Here is a 20460-nt window from a genome sequence, read left to right on the forward strand (position 1 = left end):
CTACACCAGGTCCTGTGTCTATATGTCTAGAAATTTTATTGTTCAATAGTATGGAAGTTTCAGATTATGAGGGAACTTCCATTTTAAATATAATAGTGGCTATGGCAGATTGAAAGAGACTAGTACCCTTAGGCTCATTTGTTTGAATGCTTGAACTATTTGGGACAGATTCAAAGGTATGACCTTGGAGGAGATGTGTCCCTGAGACTAGACTTTGAAGTTTCCAAAGCTCATGCCATTCCAGTTTGCTCTCTCTCTGTCTCATTTTCATGGATCAGATAAGTTTTCAGAGACTGCTCCAGTCCCAGGTCTGCCTGCCTGCTGCCATACTTCCCACCATGGTGATCAGTGATCCTCTAGAAACATAAGCCCAAAATAAAATGTCTATTTAAAAAAGAGTTGCTTTGGTCATGTTTTGGTCTTCACAGCAATAGAAAAGTAACTAAGAGACATACATGAGAAAGGTCAGTTAGGCTTGTGGATTCTTGACTTCCCTGTAATGTATGCTGGTGTTGATACTGTATTGGGTAGGTACCTGATGTCCACGAGATGACCAATGTTGGATGAGTACCTGATGTCCTCCAGAGTTGTCTACTTTAGTGTATAGGAGGGTTTTCTTTTTCTGTGTTGCTTTCATTGGTCAAATAAAGAAACTGTCTAGGCCTTTTGATAGGGCAGAACTTAGATAGCTGGGGAATACAGGACTGGATGCTGGGAGGAAGAAGGCAGTGTGGCAGGCGCCATGCTTCTCCTCTCCGAGATGGACGCTGGTTAGACTCATGCCGGTAAGCCACAGTCAAGTGGCAATATACATTAATGGAGATGGGTTAAACTAATATGTAAGAGTTAGGCAATAAGAGGCTGGAGATAATGGGTCAGGCAGTGTTTAAATGAATACAGTTTCTGTGTAATTATTTCGGGTTAAGCTAGCCAGGCTAGGGACTTGGCCCAATCACCTCATATGCAGCCCATTTCTCCTCATTACAACACCTGATGTCCGCCAGAGTTGTCTGCTTCAGCGGTTTCCATTTGTGTAGCAAGGGCCTTTGTGGCCCTACTTAGCTTTGCAGTTTTGAGGTAGAATATCCCACACTCCTAAGATTCCTTTATTGTACCACCACCACCCCCGAAGTGGCTAATGTTCTAGTTGGGGAAGAGTATTAGGAATGGGAGAAGCAACCACGGTACTGAGATTTGTACAGGTGAAGGACTGATCTTCATAATATCTACCTCCTGAAGTATTGATAAGCCTGTTCAAATGAGGCAGCTGCAAATGTCGATGGAGCTTCCATTTCTGGACTCTTCAGCAGTGAATGGCAGATGGTGACAATCCACTCACTGACCTGAGGCTCAGTGCAATCCAACTGCAGGGTCAATAAGAATTGATGAGGTCTGTTCCCAGCCACCACGGGAGGATTACCTTTCCCTGTGAAGGTCACTGTCCCAACTGAATGTTTCAGCCTGCTAGCCTCCAGCCCACCCACCTAGTCTCTGTTACTGCTTCCCACTGCTGTCTCTCATCTTGGGATTGTGGTAGGAAAAAGTCAGGCTCTATGAGTAATGACCGTTTTCTGTTCTTGGATCACAAAGGTAACTTAACATCGAACAGCAGGTTTTCTCTCAAGGTTGTGCATGGTTGCTACCCTCCAAGCCACAAAGTGTGACAAGTTGGAATTCCTCCTCATTTCTGGTGCTCCTGCCTGAGAAATGACTGTCCCATTGAAACCTGCAGCGTGATTTGAGTATGTGGGAGTTGTAGGCTTGTGCTGGTTCTGCTGGTCTGCTTGAATCAGGCTCACATGGTTTACCTTTTCAATGAGGTTTCTGTTTCCCTTAGCTTCTCTAGAGAGACACATGGCTTAAGGTATGTTTGTCTTAGTTCCTTTTGTGTATCCCATTTTCTTCCTGAACTTTGCAGTGGTTCTGTCTCTACCTTCATGACTTTTTTGAGTCCTTTCTTTATTTCTTTGGAGTTTACAAAGGCAGCTTCTAGACTGTCACCTTGCCTTGGAGTCCTTGGAGGCAGATTTCTTCAAGGTCAGTCTGAACATTTTTTTTATTCCCTTTGATTTGACCCCTACACTTGTAAGTATGATAGTTGTTTGTCGAAGTTTGGTTGCTTATTTTTTTTAATAATTGCCTTTCCAAGTACAACAATTGGAGACTGTTTAGAAAAGAATTGTATCAGGAATCCTACAGAAAGTTTCTGGGGCCATTTCAACATCTTTCTGAGAATATATCGTTTTCTAGCTAAAAGTTTTTTTTTTAATTTCTCTCAAATGAGTTCATAATCACCTTTTCACATAATAATTCTGTAGCTATATTGTTTCTCTGATTATATAAAAAAGTTTGTTCAGCTTGGTTTCTTTCTCCACAGCCTTTAGACAGACAATCTATGACAGCTCTCATCTGTTCTCTATGGCACATTAAATAGGAAACAGTTTAGGCAGTCGTTTGTAAAAGAACATTGGAGCTTTATGCTCTAATACAGAAAGTCTTAGTTACATTTCTATTGCTATGATAAGACATGATGGCAAGGCAAGTTATAAAAGAAAGCATTTATTTGGTGCTTACAGTTCCAATGAATTAGAAGCCATGGACGTTATGGTAGAACATAGAAACAGGCAGGCGATATGGCTCTGGGGTAGCTGCTGAGAATTTACATATGCATCCACAAGCAGAAGGCAGAGAGGTCTGACTAGGAATGACCTGGTCTTTTTATACATCAAAGCCCATGCCAAATAACACACCTCCTCTAACAAGCCCAGATATTCTAATCCTTCCCAAACAGTTCTGCCAACTGGGGGAGGGCAGTCAAGTATTCAAACATACTCGGGGGGGAGCAATGGGGACCCTTCCCATTCAAACCACTGCATAGAATCTTGAGTTAGCTACTGATTGGACTATATTGTGCCAGCTGGGGGAAAGGCAGCGATGAAGAGATGCAACAGACATTTTACCAACACACATCAATTCTTCCCGGCCTCTAAGATGCATGCTATATATCTTAAGTCACTTCTAGAGTCCCCACGGAGGCAATGGTTTTCATCATGTTGCTAAGTCTGTCGTCTATGGAAGAAAGTGAGCCTGCACATTCTTATCAGCACTTATGTGAAATCTGAAAAAATGTTTATCTCATGTAGGCTTTTCCTACTGGCTGGCTTCTTCCACCCCAGCCTGTACTCTAAGAGTATTAGACAGGCGCTTTCTTATTTATTCTTCCAATCGTCGTCTTTATCTACCTGCTCAGTTTATGTTTCATTACATAAATTGTACAAAGCAGTCCAATAACATTTTCAACAAACGTTGCTCTAAGAGTTAGGCATCCTTGGGCAAAAGTAAAAACAAAACTAAGCAAACCAAACAAACAAATGAAATACTAAAAGTAGATAATGAACATAAATGCAGAAGATTAGACCATTACAAAAACAATTTCAGGATGCAGCTTGTTCAAAAAGTGCTAATACTTTATACGAAAAGATTAAATAGACAAATGGAACCCCATCAAAATTACAAACTTTTACTCAAAAAAGGCCTTGTAATGTTAAAAAAAAGAAACCAGAGATTGGTAGGAAGTATGTTCAAGCCATCTACTTAGAAAACAACTTATAGCTGAAATATGTAAAGAACTCTCAGCACTCCATAGTAAAACAAACAATTCATTTAGAGTATTAGTATGAGATAGTGAGAGACACTTCACTGAAGGGAGTGTACATATGCAAACACATGCATGCATGCACACACACACACACAGTGTTTAACATCATTAACCAACAGGGAAATGTAAATATAAAAATGTAAAATAAAAATATGATATTCTTATCTATCACTAGAGTGACAAGAATGTAAAGAGTCACAAAGTGCAGTGTTTGCACTATTGGGAGCAGTACAAAAGTACATCAACTCTGGAAAAGAATTTGAGAACCTCTAAGGAAGCCAACCAATCAATTATAATACCACAGTGCAATTGCACTCATGGGCACGTATACCAGAGAAATAAAATTTATATTCACAAACACAAGAATAGCTGTAAATAAATATTCATAGCAGGATTGTTTTTACAGCTCTAAATCCAGAAACCTCCTGGATGTTCTTAAATGAGTAAATGGTTAAGTCAACAATTATCACAGAAGTAGTAATAAAAAAATAGACAAACGAAAATCTGCACACTGAGCATAAAGCTGTCCTCTAAAGATTACATATGGCATGATTATATTTATGTAATGTTTTTGAAATGACAAAAATGAATAAATGTAAAAGAGCTTCATGTTTCTTAAACATTAGAGAATGAGAGGGAGGTGAGTGTGGGTGGAAATCAAAAGAAATCCCTGGTTAAAGGAAAGATTTCCTTGTAACAGAATTGATGTTCATATCTTGGTTTTGATATTATACTATGGTTTACAACATAACATATTAGTGTAGAATATGCGTTAAAAAGATAAAGAATTCCCTGCAATATTTCTTACAATTGCATATGAGTCTACCATTATTTTATTTATTTATTTGAAACTTTTTTATTTAAAATTCATACAATATGTTCAGATCATGGTTTCCCCTCCCTGTATCTTTCCAAATCCTCCCCATCCCCTCATCTATCCAATTCCATGCCTTCTTTATCGCTCTTTAGAAAACAAACAGGAAAATAAAGAGTAAACAAAGCAAAATAAAAGTTATTTTAAACTAAATTTTTAGTTTAGACATTTCTAGGGATGCAGGCACAGTAACTGAAAGTTATGATGGATTAAAAGCTTGCTTTTACCTCTGACTCAAATGTTTGGATGTTATTCCCAAAAGGATGACATTTAGAGGTGGGGATTTGTAGAGGTGACACAGTCATGATAATACTCTCATCAAGGGAATTAGTGACCATGTAAAGAGGACACCGGCCGTAGAACTAATTTTTGCCTCATGGGTACAAAAGATAAAGATAGTGCCTGTGAACCAGGACTTGAGTCTTCACCAGACACTGAGTGTGTTGGTGCCTTGATCTTGGATGTCTCAGCATCCCGGCAGTATTTGTTAGAGTACCCAAACTGACTAAGACAGGATCACAAAGAGTATGGAAATTTTCAAACAAAAGATCTGAATTCTGTTACTAATAGTTGTTTGATGGTAGGCAGCCACTCTGACCTTCCAAGTGGAGTGAGGAATATATCTATCCCATATTATAGTGTAGCAAGAACTCAGTGAGTTAGGGCATAGAAAGCTCTATCATCTAATTACAGATTAGAGCAGCAGTCCTGATTCTGATTGCATATCTCTTCTCTCAGTGTGTTACATTGTCAAAAAACATCACTTTAGGGACACGTTGTAGGAATAGCAAGGTAGAAAAGTGGTATTGCTTGGTTTTATATTAAGGCTGTGCAAAGGTTTAGTGTGAACTATCTTAGATGCATAAGTTATAATGAGACACAAATGCTTTTATAATTAAACTAAGCAATTTTATGAAGTAGAAACAAAATCACTGCCCAGGTTTATGTACCTTTTTCCTAAGTGAAATAGAGAGCCAATTAAACAGCCTGAGCGGGAAGCTGAATGGGCACTAAACGGAGGCACAGGAGTGATAAAGATAATTCCTTGCTAGTTTTCCAAATTGTTAACAATAAGAAAATCAGTTAAAGTTCTCAGACCTAAGATGAACTTATCTCATCTTTGGAAAGAAATTCCTGAAATGTTCACGTTCCTATGATTTCTAGGAGTTGTGCCGCTTCCTTCAAAGGAGAATTCTTTCCCAGACCAGAAGCTGATGTGAAGGCATATAAATTGTCTTTTCCAGAATAGTCGTGGCTGGTCTAACAGAGGCAACTGAAGTCCCATGAAAACGTAAACTTGCCCTAGCTATTATTTTTATCCCTTTCCCTTCCATGCTGCTAACTATCAACAAGAGGAACTATTGAGTGTCTTGCATGTTTAATCCTCCCTGACCATGGGTTGACAAAAAGAAGGAGAAACTATAGAATAGAAAATCGGTGGAAACCATTGGTGGAATCTGAATTATCTTGCCAATATTGGTATTATATGCCATTATGGGTTCAGTAATTTCAGGAACAAAAGAAGTACAATATGAATCAGAGAATAAAAGAACCCTGACATAGAGAATAAGATTTTCTCAATGAGATTTTATCACATATATTTTATTACCAACCTCCCCATCCCTGGCACACATACAATAATGTCTTATGGTCCCCTTCCCAATCTTACTACACACACACACACACACACACACACACACACACACTTAAATACTTAAATATGTATTCCTCATATGAAATAAAACGTGTGTGCCATAATCTGTGATTTGAACGGCAGAGGAATTGACCTAACTGGGGTGACAGGGAATGATATGTAATGACAGACACACATACAGATAAGTAATGACAGACAACATACAGACAACATACAGAAAAGTTGGGTTTGCGTGGTCCATGCACTCTAATGGAAATACACCAATGGTAACCTGGAATCTTAGTGTGTGTTTTTTATATCTGAATTAAGGGTGTAGAGTTATTGTTTACAGCTGAATAAGGAGGTGGTTATTATATACAGCTGAGGAAGAAGGCAGGTTTAGCTCGTCTCTGTAGGGGATGTCTATAGGGGAGCAGACTCAGGTGTAAATAGCTGAGGGGAGTAAGTTGGGGTCCATATTTTCTGCACACAGAACAGGGAAAGGCCTTGTCATCCCTCTGAACCTGACCTGGGGAAGGCTTTGTTTAGGATAATTTGTTTGTGTTTTAATGAATAAAGCTTGCTTGAAGAGTAGATTACAGAGCTATGCCAATTGAGGCCAGGGAGTGGTGGCACATACCTTTAATTCCAGGGCTTGGAAGACAAAAGCAGAGGAATCTCTGTTAGTTCAGGGCCACCCTGGGCTATGTGAGATTGAGTATGTCTGAAAGAAAAACAGAGCTCACACAACAGGTTCCCAATTCTTGGGATCCCATGCCTTTAATTCCAGCACTAGGGAGGTGGAGACAGGAGTAATATGGCTGGGCGAAGAGAAGAATATAAGGCGAGAAGAGACAGGAGCTCAATGCAGTCTGAGATTTGTTGGAGACAGTTACAATAGGAGGATAACCTTTTCAGTCTGAGGATGCTGGCTGAGGGGTTGAGGACAGGCTCGCCCCTTCAGTCTGAGCATTGGTAAAGGTGAAAGGTCTCTCTAGTGGCTGGCCCGCTGCTTCTCTAATCCTTCAGCTTTCATGCCTTCATATCTGACTCCAGGTTTTATTTGTTAAGACCAATTAGAATTTGTGCCACAGCTTTGCTGTTCCCATGGGTCTGGAACATTGAAGTCCTTCACATGTCCATGCTCATGTGAACAACACACATTCACTAGCAGCTTCCTCCACTTCCCACACATGTGTTTTGTCTGAGTCTGACTTGCTTTATTTAACGTGATTGTGTTCAGCACCATTCATTGTCCTTCCTGGTCTGCCCTTGCTTTTGCATTGAAAATGTCTCCACTGAGCAGAATCTGTGGCATTGCAGAAGGGCATATTTTGATATGTGACCAAATTTTAATAATGTGGATGAAATGGTACAGATAGATGATATTTTTACAAGTTTCTGATTGTTCTTGTTGGTACATACTAGAGACTTTTAAAATAATGGCTACCAGGGAATGGCCCTTCCCAGGTCTTGAAGTCTTTACAGTGTAATTTGTCACTCCCCCGTCAAGAGGTAGAGTATTTTCCCATCAGTTTAATCTGGGATGACTTATGACTTGCTTTGACAAAGACAATGTGGTAAAATAATGTGAACAACTTCCAAATCTCAGTCTGAAGATGTGTGTTGCTTCTGCTTTTACCATTGGGAACATGTGTATCATCACAGAACAAAGCCAGGTCTGCTTTCTTGGAAGTTGGAGGCCTCTTGGAAACAGGTACTGCTGGTAGGATTTGCTGAAGAAGGTAGGAGCGTGGAAGACCTTCTGGACCGCGGACGTTTTAGGACAGTCCCAGTAGGCATGGACTCAGGCTCCATGTTGGATGTCAGATGTAAGCAATTATAATAAAGTAATACCACACTAGCTCAGAATGGAGTATAATAAAGGTCTCTTTATTTAGGGGTAGACTCACAGTCCTCTGCATGAACAGGGAACTGAATACAGCAGCCAAGGGACTTGCCCTTGACCTTACCTCTACAAATCTAGTACCCAAGACCACGCCTGAAGTGGGCCAGCATCTCAAAGGCTATTGGCTGGAGGAGTTCCCACAACACTGCCAGACATGTAAATGATCTGGGACAAACATTCAAAGCTGATCAATCAACTGTTTAGATCATGCAAACAAGCCCATCAGCATCACTACGACACATAAATTTCATCAGTGAGACCAGCCCAATTTTCCAACCCAAAGGATTGTGTGTAACTACATAGTTTTAAGTCACTAAATTCTGGGTTGGTTTCTTACCCAGCAGTAAACTACATACTGGATAGAAAGACCTTGAAATGCAAAATAAAAGTGAAGCCCAGAAAATATATGGCTCTCATCATACCATGGGTGTATGTAGCTGCCTTGTTGACCTTCCCTTTTTTCCTTGACATTTCTGCAAAACTGTGGCATTGTTTTACACTCTCTTTTTGCAACACTGCCCTTCATTTTTTTTTTCACTGCTTCTTCCCGGAATCCCTCTACTCCACAGTCTCCTTTGACTTGGTCACTTATTAGCTTATTTCCCCACTTTGCTTTCAACATATATGATCTCTATTCTTCTCTGCCTAAAACCCTTTGTGGATTCTCCCACTCTTATGACTAGCTGAAGAATTTTCACCTTTATGTAGATAACATAGGACTATTCATGCATAGCTTTGATCTCTATAGATCACTGGTTTTCAGTAAGTGAGTTGCTTTTTGGTTAAGAAATGAAATATGTGCACTGACTCATTCTCAGGATTGCTGACAAACTGAAAACATCTGGAAGTGTTTTTTAGCTTTCTTTTTATTATGTCTTTGTGTCCTTCATATCATGCATTTCCATCCCATTTATTTCCCTGTCCCTTTGTAACCACTCTCTGCTGCTGCAACCCCCTCCCAAAATAAAATAAAAAAAAATTTAAGAGAAGAAAAAAAAAAGAAGACAGAAAAATAATGATAAAAAAATTAATCTAATTCTGGAAGCTGTAGTGTGACACAGTGAGTCATGCAGCAAACCCCTTTGTCCATATATCTTTACTTGCAAGTGTTTCTTGCAAAGATTCATTGGTCTGGATGGAGTCCTCTGATTTCTGCTACACTATTGATGCTGGACCCTCACTGGAACTCCTCTTGGATATCCTCTTGTTGCCCTGTGTCATGGAGATCCTGCAGTTTTGGGTCTGCAGGATGGGTCCCTTCACATGCTCCAGTAGATCATACATAGATTAGGTGGATGCTGGGATGAGCCAACTCTTAACTCTGGTTCTAGGCCTGGGTAGTTGCAGGGTTGGTCAGCTCTCCCTTGTCCTCACCGCCAGGGTGAGCCCTCCTGCATTGCCCTGGCTAATTCAACCCTTGGTAGTGATGAGCAAGGGGCAGAACTAGTTGTCCTGCTTTCAAGTCCTCAGAGTTGGTTCTCCCACACCTACACCTTCAGGGCCAGTTCTACTGGTGGCATGGGAGCCACCCTTCCAAGTGCTGCAGCTGATGAGGAGCAGGATCAGCTCTCCCCCTCTTATGACCTCAGCATCGGGTCTCCTACCTGCCTCAGGTTCTCTTACCTGCCTCAGGAGTTGATGGGTGGGGGAGGGGACAGCATCTCTCTCCTGCCCATGCGGCCTCATGACAGATGAATAATGGGGACAGCTCTCTCATGCATCCATGCTTGCAACTTCAGGACTGACTCATCTGCACTTCCACCAACAGGAATGGCTGTGCCTTCTAGACGAGGTACAGGGGCCACTCTCCCTAGTGTTGCAGCCGGTGGGGCACAGGGGAGTCAGCTCTCCTGCTCTTATGACTTCTGGGCCAGTTCTCCCACCTGCCTCAGGCGTTGATAAAAGGAGGGAGTAGGAAGGGGCAAAGAAGAGTCTGTCACCTGCCCGTGCCTCCATATAGCAGAGGACGAGTGGGGTTAGGTCTCCCACGTTCAAGTTCACCTGCACCTCTATCAAGAGGGGGAACTCTACTGCGCTGCCTGGGGAGGTTTAGGGTCCACTTTCCCGAGTGCTGCAGTTGGCGAAAGGGAGAGTCAGCTCCCTCATCTGCGGCAGGTGACAGGGGTAAGGGAAGGGGGCATCTTTCCCTTGCCCTCCCCACCACAGGGCAGACAAGGGGTGGTGTGGCCAGATAGCCCACTCTCACACCTCAGAGATATCTTACCGCTCCCCTACCAACAGGTTCAGCTTGGCTGTGCTGCCCAGGTGAGAAACAGAGCCCTCTTTCCTGCACTGCAGCTGGTGAAGGGGAGGGTCAGCTCGTCTGTCACAGGTGGTGAGGAGTGGGGAGAGGGAGGGCATCTCTTTCCCACCTACACTGCCACATGAGAGTCTTGGGGACAGTTCTACTCTCACAACTTTGGGGCTGCCTCACCCACACCTCCACCAACAAGATTGGCTCTGTTGAGCGGCCTGGGCAAGGTGCACAACCTGCTTTCATGAGTGTTGCAGCTGGTGTGGGCAGGGGCAGCTTTCTCGGTCTTATGACCTCAGGGGTCAGCTCTCCCACCTATCTTAGGTGTTGCTGTGGGGCATCTTTCCACCCCCACCCATGCTACCATACGGCAAATGAGGGGCAAGAGCAGGTCTCCCCTGCTCACAGTCCTAGGGCCAGATCACCAGTGCCGGGTCAACAGGGTCAGCTCCCTCTGCTGCCCAGACAAGGTGCAGGCCGGCTTTCGAAACCAAGTGTTGCTGCTGGTAAAAGGGAGGCAACAGGAACAAGGTGGGAGGGCATCTCTTTCTCATCCCCACCGCCACACTGCAGACAAGGGAGGCGGTATCAGCACGCCCTCGGGGATAGCTCACCGAAGCCCCTGTCTACAGGGTCAGCTCTACAATGCTGCCTAGGCAAGACAAGGTCTTAGCTAGGTCCTATTTGGTAAGGCAAAGATCCTAGCTGCAGCTGGTGAGGGGTTGGGTCGGATCTTCCACCTGCTGCAGGTGTGTGGCAAGGGGCGAGGAGAGGCATTTTTTCCTCACCACGTGACAGAATAGAGGAGTGTGACCTCTCCCGTTTTCCTACCCTCAGGTCCAGCTCACCCTTGGCCCTGTGAACAGGGTCAGCTCTATTGTGCTGCCGAGGTGAGGTGTAGGACCCGCTCCTCTGAGTGCTTCAGCTGGCGAGGGGCAGGACTGGTTCCCCCTAGTGTTGTAGCCAGTGAGAGGCAGGGCCAAGTCTGTACAGCCAGCCCTTTCGTCCCAACCTTCAGTGACACCAGGAGCCTGGGACATCAAAACAGACCATGGCTGCATCAGGGCCATGAATCCAGACATGAGTCCCAGATGCAGTCCAGGCACAGAAATCACCATGACCCTAGGTGGCAATCATGCTACCCATGTCAGCCCGCTCCCCTCGCCTCTTTCACAGGACATGGACCATTTTCTCTCTCTCTCTCTCTCTCTCTCTCTCTCTCTCTCTCTCTCTCTCTCTCTCTCTCTCTCTCTCTCTCTCTCTCTCTCCCTCTCTCTCTCCCTCCCTCCCTCCCTCCCTCCCTCCCTTCCCTCCCCCTCTCTCTGTTTTTCTCTCTCTCTTCTCCCTCCCTTTCTCTTCCTCTCTCCTCCTCCTCCCCATACTACACCATACCATTTGTTCACCCTAGAAGTGCCTGTCTGCCCGGTGCCGAATGTGGGCTCACCTGCTTAGTCCTGCAGGGCGCTAGGCAGGACCCCGTCCTCAAGAATTAATATGGTGCCCGACTGCCTGGACCCAGGGGGCTAGGTGGGTTCATGGGTGAACTTCCCAACCCCTGGGGAGGAGCTGTTAGAGGGACCATGTTATCAAGAGATTCTTCCTTCCACCCTGACTGTAAAATTTGTGTACTAAATCCTGGTCACTGTATTTCAGTCCTTCACTGGGGAAAATGGAAAAAATGGGAGTGTTGAATTCATTGGAAACCGAAAGACACAAGGTTAATAAAAGATTTGTGCATGAAATACTCACACTATTTAAAAACCTTTTGCAAGCGCCACTTAAGCATCCAAGAATGCCTCTGCCAGTTTCAAATACGAATCCACATGTAGCGCTGGGCTTCAAAGAATGAAATAAAACAATAATTTCAATTTTATAAGTCCTTGGAGTGAAAACGACTGAGATGCAGCCTTTCTCTAGCTGTTGTGTATTCCAATCCCTGCAGGCCAATTAAGTTCTTTCAAAGCCCCAGCAAGGGCTTCGAGGTTAATTAAAATGTGTGATTTAGGAAAAAGAGAGAAAAAGCAAACTGAGGATAATATATAGTGCACATATTCTACCAGCTGCCTCGGAATCAACATTTAATTAACCAGCAGCAGGCACAGCGCTTGCTTTTTTCCCATTTCTGCACCAATACAGTGGATCCCCAGTGCCAAGACCCTGGTACTGGATGTTCTCAAAAACAGTGAATAAAATGGCTTTCTCTGCTCATGCCTACTCTATTCCCTGTCCTTAGACAGGGCCCTGCTCTACTTTTGAGTGTCTTTATTATCAGCCTATCCTAAACTTTCCATCCACAAAGAGTAGAGCCTCCTCTATCGACTTTTCTCTATAGCGTCAAAGAGAAAGTGTCCTCCAGTCTCTGAGCCCCTCCTCCCACGTTCACCCAGCTTACTCATCTGTTTCCGCTTTCCACAGTAGCAGCTACTTGGTTAATGATCAGTGACCTTTTAGTATGATAACCCTTTCTGGAAATATTTGCCTTTAACTGAGGGATTCATGAGACAACAAGCTTCAAAGCCCTTCTGCCATTGGTCCTTCCCTTGTGGTATTTCCACTTTTGTAAAACCATTTCCTAGTTTGGGTGGGGTTGCTTCATCTATGCGGTCAATAACCTACAACAGAAACGATTGTATATTGCTTCAATCACTCGTTCTGTTTGGTTTTGTTGTTTCAATTACATCTTGTTCTCACTACGAGGACAACTACTCTTCGAGTGACCACATGGAGAACTGTCTACAGAGAGGGACTATGTTATCCAGTAAGTGACCTTGGAATTGTGTGCTGACCTAGAATTATCGAATTATTTCCACATCCCTAACCCACAGAAATGAGAAGATAAACACTTTGCTATTCCCAACCACTAAATCCAGGGCAATATATTGTGCAGCAATAGATAACTAATCCAGAAAATCTGGGTCTTCTTTACATGGCAGGTTCATAATGACACACATTGGTGCCTTTTTCAGTAGAGTATGGTGCTCATACTTTTCTGGGTTATTCTAGACATAGAAGAGGAGAGTCAACACATACAGGAAGTATGTGGAAGTGACCCTGGCAGTCTTAGCTGGAGAACCAGTAACTATTAAAGAGCCTTGGGTTTTTCCTTGTCAGACTAGACTTGGAGGCCATCTTTCCTCCACTCTTTCTTTGTTGTTTAAGCCTTGGTAACTTATGGGCTCTAGACATGTTACCGCCAGTCTATGAGACTGTTTATCATATGTCATCTCTGTCAGGTATGGATCTCATTTCTTTCTCTGAAGGTATCCTGAAGATATTAATAAGATAGTAAATAGTTGAGGTCCTTTTCTTGAACTTGGAGAAACCATAGTAGACTCCTCAGTGTTTGTGATTGAGAAGCAATATGGCATAGTTGGAGAGGTGTGGTTTGGTACTTGATACCTCTAGGTTCCAATATAGCCTCTGTTGCTTGTTGAGAGTGTTAGTGGGGATAGTTCTGCATTATATAAACCTCACTAGCATACCAAGTCTATGAAGTGAAACACTATATATGTATTTCCACACACATTCCTGGCGTCCAGAAAATACTCGGCAAATAGTAGTCTTTGCTTTCTGTTCTCCCAACAGAGGTTTTCAGAACAACTCCAGCAGCCCTGGTTCTTTAAAAAGAACCCATTATTTCTTCTGTGATTGAAGAGGAGAAAAAACTATGATGCAATTCTTCTGACAGAGAAATAACTCCCCCCAAAAGATGAAGCAATTTGCATGCTATCTGATAGTATTCAAAATATACAAGATTCAAATAAAGCAATAAACCCAACCAAAGAATAATGAACCGGTAATTGTTGTGAGGATGTGCATGTGTATATTGAGGCCAGAGATCAACCCCAGATATCATTCCTTGGGCCTTGTCCAACTGTTTACTTCCTTCCTGCATTTTCCCTTGGCCTGGAACTTGCAAAACAGAGCAGGCTGTTCTAGCCTGTGGAGCCTCCTCACTGCTAAGATTACAAGCATGTCCCATCATGTCTGGCTTTTTTCAGGTGGGTTCTGTGCTGTAGAACAATCTTTTCGTACACTAAGAATATGTATTACCCTCACTTGCTAATAAAAAGGCGATTGGTCAATAGCTGGGCAGGAAGAGATTGAGAGTGAGAGCCAGAGTAGAAGAATTCTGAGAAGAGGAAGGGCAGTCAGAGAGTTGCCAGCAAATCCAGAGATGCAAGATTAGAATATTATATTGAGAAAAGGTATTAAGCCATGTGGCTAAGCATAGATAAGAATTATGGGTTAAACGTAAGAGTTAGCTAGTAACAAGCCCAAGCTGTCAGCTGAGCAGTTATAAATAATATTCAGCCTCTGAGTTAATTATTTGGGATAGGGCAGTTGGGAGAGATGCATCCATTTGCAGTTCTGGGATCAAACTTGGGTCCTCATGCCTGCCAGATGAGCACTTTCACAACCGAGCTATTTCCTCAGTGAAGATTAGTGAGTTTGTAGCTGTTCCTTATGTGATATGAGCCGTCTCTATGCAAAGACTTAGACATGAAATGAGTTACAGCGAATTCAAGCTAATCGCACCTCCCGTGCTCTCACCCTGTCTTCCAGAGATAAATGACACTGAAGCAGCTGCATTCAAACCCCAGCTCTGCACTAATTACCGGTGTGACCCTGAGAAAAGTCTGGCTGAGCCTCAGTCTCCTTATCTCTAAAATGGGAACAATTACAGTATCTGCCTTAGATAGTTGTAAGAATTAAATGTGAAAGTTAAGGAAATTTGAATGTAAACCAGAGCCAGGAGATAACTGGATATGAGTGGTTACTCATTTTCCAACCTGCACTGGGTACCTACTCAAAACTCCAGGTAGCAAATTCAATGTCTTTAACAAGATAAGACTTTCATTTTTAGACATTTTCATCTTTGTGCCCTGGGCAGAATAAAGCAAAACAATGATATATTTAGCCTGATATCCTGATTCTCAGGGAAACTAGAGCTTCTCTGTGTACTGCTTCTATTGCCCAAGGATTCTAACTCCTCCTTTACTTGGCTGTCCTGTCCTAACTGCTCCCAGTTTGTCAGTGGTTTGTCTTAATAGTGTCAAACATAGTGTTCCATATGGGAAGGAGTAATGAAGAGCTAGGATTTCCACCAATAAGTAAATCTCTGTGTTGTGAGCAACAGAGCTTCCCATGTGTTGGATTTTAGGGGTGTGTGTGTGTGTGTATCTGTATATTTGTGTGTGTATGTATATATGTATGTGTTTATGTGTATGTGTTTGAATGTTTGTATGTGTGTGTGTGTGTGTGTGTGTGTGTGTGTGTGTGTGTTAGAAGATCAAGTTTATTTCCTGGTATGGGACAATTCTGTATTCTGTCAATTACATTTTAAATAAACACTGATTGGCCAGTAGCCAGGCAGGACGTATAGGTGGGACAACCAGACAGGAAGTAGAGGTGGGACAATGAGAACCGGAATATTTTGGGAAGAAGGAAGCTTTTTCTACAGTCCTGACCAGACACCAAAAAAGCAGGATGTGACCCGCCCTGCTGAAAAAGGTACCAAGCCATGTGACTAACATAGATAAGAATAATTGGTTAACGTAAGTTATAAGAGTTAATACAAAGCCTGAGCTAATGGGCCAATCAGTTTATAACTTATGAAGACCTATGTGTGATTTTCTTTGGGACTTTCCAGCTGTGAAAACTGGCTAGGACAGAAACCCCAACAAAACAGGCCCCTCATGTTACAATTTCCTACTAACTATAAGTCTTTATCTAATGGCCATTACTTATCAACTTCTAGCCTTATGCAAGAATACCTACTAATCACAATTTTAATTCAATTTTTTACATTTTAAAAAAGATTTATTCACTTTTATTTTATGTGTATGGATATGCATGTGGGCCTATTTCATGTGCATGAAGTGCCCATAGAGGCCAGAAGAGGGCATCAGATCACCAAGAACTTGAGTTATAGATGCTTATTAGCTGCCAGGTGAAATGCTGGGAATTGAACTGGAAGAGGAGGTAGTGTTCTTAACTGATGAACTGTCTTTTCAGTCCCATTTTCTCCACTTCTATGTCAATTACCAATTCAAGGCATATGGAAAGCAGCATTTTGTTAAATTGGCCAGATAGGGGGCATAGGACTGTCTCAATACATTGAGAAAAAATGGAGATGTTGGCTATCCTTGGAACCCCAACTTATCTATGAATGACATTAAGTCTTTACTGGTCTTTGGTATAAGTATTTATATTTATAAACTTATTTAGTTCTCACATGAGCCAGATATTATAATTATTTCTATTTTAGAGGTAGAGATTGAGGTACAGTTTGTTGTCCAAGATTGCAGTTGGAGTCTGCTAGTTTGTTCCCAGCTGCCCAGACTAATAAAGTTCCTGGGCATCTGTCTCCTTTGGTGGTGGCTATATGGAAGGGTATCTCACTGACTCTACTCTCTTTCTCCCAGCATTCAATTTAGTTTTCCCGCCTAGCTCTAATCTTCCCTATCACAGTCCAAAGGAGGGTTTTTATTCACTAACCATTAAAAGCAACACATATACAGGAGGACTTCCCAAATCATCTCCCTTTTTCTGTCTAAATAAAAAGTAAGGTTTTAACTTTAATATAGTAAAATTACATATAACAAAACAGGTATCAAGCAAGAATGATAATTACAATATTTATATCTCCTTTATCTTTTATCATAACTAAGGAAAACTATAAATATCTTTTCTTCAACTCTATCAAAGATTCCTAAGTTAACAGGAAGTGAATTGTAAGCAACTTCTGAAACTCTAGAATTGACAGAGACATCTTGCTGCCAAGAAGAAGTCACCCAGAGTTGTTCTGTACCGTTGGGCATCCATCTTCAGCCTACAGACCCATAGCTTCAGACAGACTTTTCCATGAAGCAGGAAATTTGAAAGACAGTTCTGCTTATATTGGCAGTTTGTCATTGTCTTTCTTCTGTGCCATTAAGAATGCCTGGCAGACTCTTTCATGAAGCAGTAACCATGAAGGACTGTCTCACCTTTACACAAGTTCAGCAGTCATTTTTTTGTGGGTCCTACATATCCAGTTCATATAGCATAACATCAAGCAGTCCAGGCAAGAGCAGTTTCTTGTCCAAATGGCTAACAAACTCCATAAGAAGTCTCTTCAATGCCCATCTTCCTCTTGAAGTAGATTGGTGCTGCCAGGAGCCAATGTGTCTCATTGTCATGAAAAGTCCTAAATTTTTACAACATTTTAAATGCATATTCTGTAGGTCTTTGAAAGGTTTGAAGATTATCTGTCTAAAATATATACCTATATATCTAGAAAACCTAACTAACATGACTATACCCTTGACTATTATAAATGACTATCCATTAACCTGTATTTCTTAATTATACATTGCATTTTTAAATGAGCTGCACAAACACAATACCTTAATCAAGAGCAGAAAATACATATAACAAAATTAACCTTATATTTGTATCAATAAATCAAGATCTATGCCAATGCAAAGTATTCATCTCTATAGCATATCCCCTTTTAAATGTAAGGAAACATTATTAAGCAATAATTTTGGGAATTTGGGCATAGTTTTCTCCAAACTACTTCCTGCTCTTTATTGGATAAAAAATTTCTAGTGTTTATGGAGACCTCTCAAGGGGTCTTGTTCCATCAAACCATGTCAGCCTGGAAGGAATTCACAGGTTCCCATCTTCTGTGGAAACAAAAGTAGAACTTCTTTTCCAAAGCAACATATCCTTAGACCCAAATTTTGAAGTCAAGACACCTTTAAAATATATATGTTGGTTTAGCTTAGCAGCCTGTACAATGAAATGTCTCTTTGTACTTAGCTCATTTATCGTCAAAAAATTCAAAGAAAACACAATAATATACATAATGCAGACTCTCTGTGTATATTCCATTTTTATGTGGCTTTTTTACCCCCTTATTATCTATGGCTGTCTGTCTGTCTCTGAAAAGACTGCTTTATTTTTAAAAAACTACTTACTTCCTTTTATAACTGTCTATATTATCTTGTTTTTCTGTCTCTCAAGCCTACATACATTTATCCAACACTGTGACCCATTTAGAGTTTTTTTCCACAAATTTGTTTTTATTGCATATCTGTAATAATTTTCTGACCAGGACTGCTTCTTAAAATGCTAGGACAAACTTCATGGTCCTGCCTGTTGGCTCTGCCCCGTCCAGCATGGTAGAGGCATGTCCACTGCCTCTGAGACTGCCAGGTGGGAGCCATCCTCACCATCTCAACTGTGGTAACCAGTTGGCCAATGCTGCTACCAAGTAACTTGCAGCATGCTTCCCACAAACCCCATTCAAGTTTTCCGCCTCCTGAAAGAGCCAGAGCTGTTTGTGAAACTAGCATGAATCAGGAAGCTGTCATTTTGAAACCACATTTTTTGGGGGTTTTGGTTTTTTTTTTTGGTTTTTTTTTTTGTTTTGTTTTGTTTTCTGCTACTACTGAATCAGGAAGACTTCTCTTAAAGAAGCAAATAGAACCCACCTCCCTCCCCCCAAAATATATGGCTAAACTTTGGTTTTTTTGTGTGTCAAGAATTCTTTTCCAAGCTCTCTCGGGTTTTGTATGGATTTAGTTGGCACATGCTGGCACACCAATCTGTAGTTGGACTCTGCTTGTTCATTCCCAGCTGCCCAGACTGGTAAAGTTCTTGGGCATTGTCTCCTTTGGCTGTGGCAACATGGTGTCTCCCTAACTCTGTCCTCTTTTCCCAGCATTCAGTTTACTTTTCCTACCTAGCTAGTCTCTGCCCTATCACAGGCCCAAGAAGCTTCTTTATTCGTTAACCAATTAAAGCAACATATATACAGAAGGACTTTCCATATCAGAAGATCACAAAGGTAATCAGTGAACTAGCTGGGATTTGAATGTACATATTCCAGTTCATTCTGTTTCTAAAAGATGGGCATTTATAGCAAAAGATTATACTACTGCCTTCATCTCTAAACCAAGAAAAGCTGTTTGTCAATAACAAAATGAACCATGATTAAATTAAATTAAAAATAAATTTCTATGAAGATTCAATGAGAAATATCTTGCCAGATGAAAATTCACAGAGAGCTAGAAAAACACAGTCAGATATGTTAAAATGTGCAAATTTTTTATTGGAGGGAGAGAACCATATCCCTTAAAATGGTAAGAAAATGTCATGCAAAATAAAAACAAAACTGGAAATACTCATTAGGAAACTCAGCTACTTACTGATTCATCAGGCTCTGTTGATACACAAAAGTCTTCTTTTCTCAAAATTTTGGAGGAGCAAGGCTTTGGGAAAAAAATCTCATCACACATGGTGTCACATGCCTTCCATACACAAAGACACCTGTGGCATATAAAATGAATAGATAATGTTCTTTGAAGAGGTTTTTTGGTAATTAAAGAGAATTGAAGCATGTAAATAGAACGTAGAAAGATTAATAGCAGGAAAACCTCTTGGAGACAAAAGGAAGGGGAAAGAGGAAAGCAACCATTCAGTGGTGTGGAAAGTACCATCTCACTCATCATCAGTCTCCTTTGTCCCCTCCAAGATTCTCCAGTGTAAACCCCCCATTTTTATACATGAGAAAAAGTGATATAAAACAAGTTTAACTTCGCAAAGCACATAGGTACAAAGCTGGATATGACTCATACCAAATGGTACATTTGTCTCTAAATCCTACCATCCCAACCCATTAGTGCAAAGCACTGTCTCCTGGGGAAAGTAGACACACAGAAATTGAATAGGAAAATTATCTCAGAGGGCACTTAACTGATAACACTGATTGCTATAACATGAATTATGGCAGTGGTTCTCAACCTGTGGGCCACGACTCCTTTGAGAGTTGCATATCAGATGTCCTGCATATTAGATATTTATATTACAACTCATAACAGTAGCAAAATCACAGTTTTGAAGCAGCAACAAAATAATTTTAGAGTTGGGGTCACAACAACACTGGGACCTGCACTAAAGAGTTACAGCATTAGGAAGGTTGAGAACCACTGGATTATGGCTAGAAAAACAAAGAAATCTGAAGCTATAAGAGAAGACAGCTTTTCAGAAAACCTGGTCATGGTTCGATCTTCCAAGAATGAGAGCACAATTTAGGGGAGGAGAAAAAAAAACAGGGCCTGTATTAGGCTGGTAGAAGAAT

The sequence above is a fragment of the Arvicola amphibius genome, chromosome 10 (genome assembly GCF_903992535.2).
Source record: "Arvicola amphibius chromosome 10, mArvAmp1.2, whole genome shotgun sequence".
NCBI lineage: Eukaryota > Metazoa > Chordata > Mammalia > Rodentia > Cricetidae > Arvicola > Arvicola amphibius.